This window comes from Lipotes vexillifer, unplaced genomic scaffold, assembly GCF_000442215.2.
Source record: "Lipotes vexillifer unplaced genomic scaffold, Lipotes_vexillifer_v1.1 scaffold538, whole genome shotgun sequence".
Lineage (NCBI taxonomy): Eukaryota > Metazoa > Chordata > Mammalia > Artiodactyla > Lipotidae > Lipotes > Lipotes vexillifer.
In genome coordinates this window covers 1,083,570-1,086,924 of record NW_006787547.1, presented here as the reverse complement: position 1 = coordinate 1,086,924, position 3,355 = coordinate 1,083,570, and positions in this window count along the sequence as shown.

The following is a 3,355-nucleotide window of genomic DNA, read 5'->3' as shown; positions in this document are numbered from 1 at the left end:
AGGCACCTTCAGCAGGAACACGGACCATCACGGCAGGGGCAGATGCCATGCCCTGGGGCGGACAATGGCTTTAGGGGATGCAGGGGCTTCAGCAGATTTTGAGCCTTGGGCAATAACCCCTTTGAAATAGCTAATTGTTTTCTCACTGTAAGCAGCAATTGTAGTTTCTGGAGTATTCCAGATGTTTCCCTGATGCAAAACTTTAGATATGCTTTTCCCTTTGCCAAAAATGCTTTGCCCTTGGTTTTCTTGGTTCATTTCCACTTTCATCTTCCACATACCAACTTAACTATCACCTTCTCAAGAAACTTTCTTTAATTACTTTATCGAATCCTGTTTCTCTGCTATTTCTCAAGCATCCAATTGTGCCCTTCATAGAACTTACCACACCTTATAATTTTTCACCTGTTTATGTTTTATGCTGTCTCCCTGACTACTAATATTACTATTAATAAAATAATAACAGACATGTATATGAACTTATCAGGTGACAAAAGAGATCTCATATGAAGGCTCACAAAAAATTGGGAGAGTTGGGGACAATGATATCCACATGCTAGAGATGTGGATGAAGGATGACTGAGGTTAGAGACCACGCAGTGGTACACAGCAGCTAGTATTAAGTCAGCCCGGATTACAACCCAGGCAGCTTGAATTCCTGATACTTAGCAGTACTGTCTTTATACCAAACCGTAAACAATATATACCTAACAGGTAGCACAGTATGTGTGACACAAAAAAATCTCTCAGTAAGGATTTGTGACAAGAATAAATGAATGAATGAATGCACAGCAACAGAGGCAGAATTGGGCTGCCTTCACTTAGCTTCTCAGACAGGACAGAATGCAGTAATTGAATATAACAAGAGACATCAGAACGATATAGACGGAAGGAGAAGGAGGGGGAGGAGATGAGCATGGTGGGCACCCGGATCTGACTGTGAATTAGAATTACCTGATACTGCAGCTTTACTCCAGACCTTCAGAGTCAACATCTTATGGGGTTGAGGGGAGTGGGGAACATGGAAATTGTATTTTTATAAAATCACCAGGTGAATTTGATGATTTTTTACTAGTATGTGAGCATGATGAGGTATTTCTGGTGACTACTGGAAATAGAGCAAAAATCCCAGTGCGTTCTCAGTTTTGGAATCTATTCTAACACACACACACACACACACACACAAACTCAGTTTCTCACTAAAAGTATTGTATTTTTCTATCCATGCAGCCTCAGGCCAGAGAAATAACTGTATAGAGAAAATTATATTATTTAGCTTTATTAATTTCTTTTGGAAGAAGTCTTTACACTTAACAAACATTCCCTAAACGCCTGAAATTGTGTGATGAGAACATATCCATACACACATACACACCCTCTAGATACTATAATAGTGCCAATTTACGCATGAAGAAACTGAGCTGCAGAGAGAGATTATGCAACTACCTCCCAACTAGAGAGTTAGTCAGTGACAAAGCTGAGATTAAATTGAGGGTGCTTTATGCTTAAGTCAAGCACCTAATGAAAACCTACTCATCTTCAAAAAATAATCTGTCACAGTTACTGAGGGGTGAGAAAAATGTGCCTGGCAGATGAAGCAAATACACACACAAACACACAAAAGATTATGAAGACATATTTGGATAACTGTAATGAGTTCCATATGTTTGGACTATATAGTGTGAAGCTGTAAGTGAATGGTGAGAAATGAGAAATGACAATAGAGAATCAGAAAACAGAGAGCCTTGGAATGCTAGGTTACAGACCCTGAAGCTTGTCTTAATGATAGAGAGTTAACCAAGTAGCCTTAGCATCCAGTTCAGGGTCAACATTGTAGCACTTATGCCAGCTCTCTAACTACATACTCAACGCTCATGATAGCCTAGAATAAGTCATGGGGAAATTTAAGATGTGGAAACAATTTTGAGTTCTCGCGTATCAATAAGATTTCTCTAGTGTGGAGATTAAATATTTGGTCTTTTTATTATATTTTCCTGAATGGTTAAAATAGCTGCAAGGTTGAACTTTTGACACAGAAAAAAATATATAAATTTAAACAAATGTCACTCTATTGGTGAAGAAAGTATGTGACTCTAGAGATAATTATGCTTAAAATTTAGCTTGGATTTACCAAAGGTGATTCTTTTCTAATAAATTTTAGGTAAAACTATCTCCACTCCTGCCAGTGCCAAGATAAACACCTTGTACTAAGCCTTTTTTCTGTGTGTACTCTATTTGAATCTTCTCCTAATTGCATAATTATAACAACAAAAGTATTACTCTATATTTTTCCTTGGACACTTTTCAACTTAAATCTAATTTTCACACAAACATATTTTAAATGTCCCTCCCTGAAATCCATCTGGATGATGAAATTATAGAAGGTTATATGAATGTATGGTACATGTATAATTTTACATGAGCATGCATGTGGTGAAATCAAACAATCCAGTAGAATGACTACTGCCAATCTATGTAAGACTTTCTTGCTGTTCTTATACTTTATGTTTAATAAAGAGGAAAACGAAAAATACACTAGAAGTAAACACATTACAAATGTTAAAAGTTACATTATGTAGGATGAAGCAAAGTGAATTAAGTTGAACAAAATTTAGATGTGGAAACTTTTAATATCTCATATAATACAATTACATACTTTTTCAAATGCAAATAATTTTGAGTGTCATTTAATTAAGAGGGTATAATAAAATACTCAAAAGAAGAGCAGAGCAAGATAAAAGTATTTTTGATGAGGCATTTCTACAGAAAGAGAGTATAACTGAGACTTCAAGAGGAAAAGATTGGAATTGACCAAAAGGTTGTATATAATATAGCAAGAAAGCCTTTACCTCCAATGTCAGTTTCATTATTTTGTTGCTGTATATTTACTTACTTTTTAATTATTATTTCTGTCAAATATTTTAGGAGTGACCTCTGGTGGAGTACCCTTCCTTTCTTAGCAAGACAAAAAGAGCCCCCTTCCAAGGTTGTTTATTACTTCACTTACTGAGAACCTAATCTTTGACATTAAAGTACTGAGTTCTAGTGATGGAAATTAAATACAGAACTTCACTCTTCATAGGCCATGTAAGACAGCAGTAGAAACTCACATGCAAAAATGCACTGCAGTAAGACATGCAATTATAGAAGGATGAAAACAAAATAGAATTTGGTAGAGAAGTGAGATTTCCAGAGAGTCATCACAGGAAAAGAGCCCTCAAAAAGGGTTGCAAAATAAATTAAGAGTTTGCTTAGGAGGCCAAAAAATGAGCAGCAGAAAATCAAATGTGCACAATGTTCTAGAGAAGAATTTTTTGATTCACTTAATTAAGGCAAAGGAAAGAGGGGTTTTAGA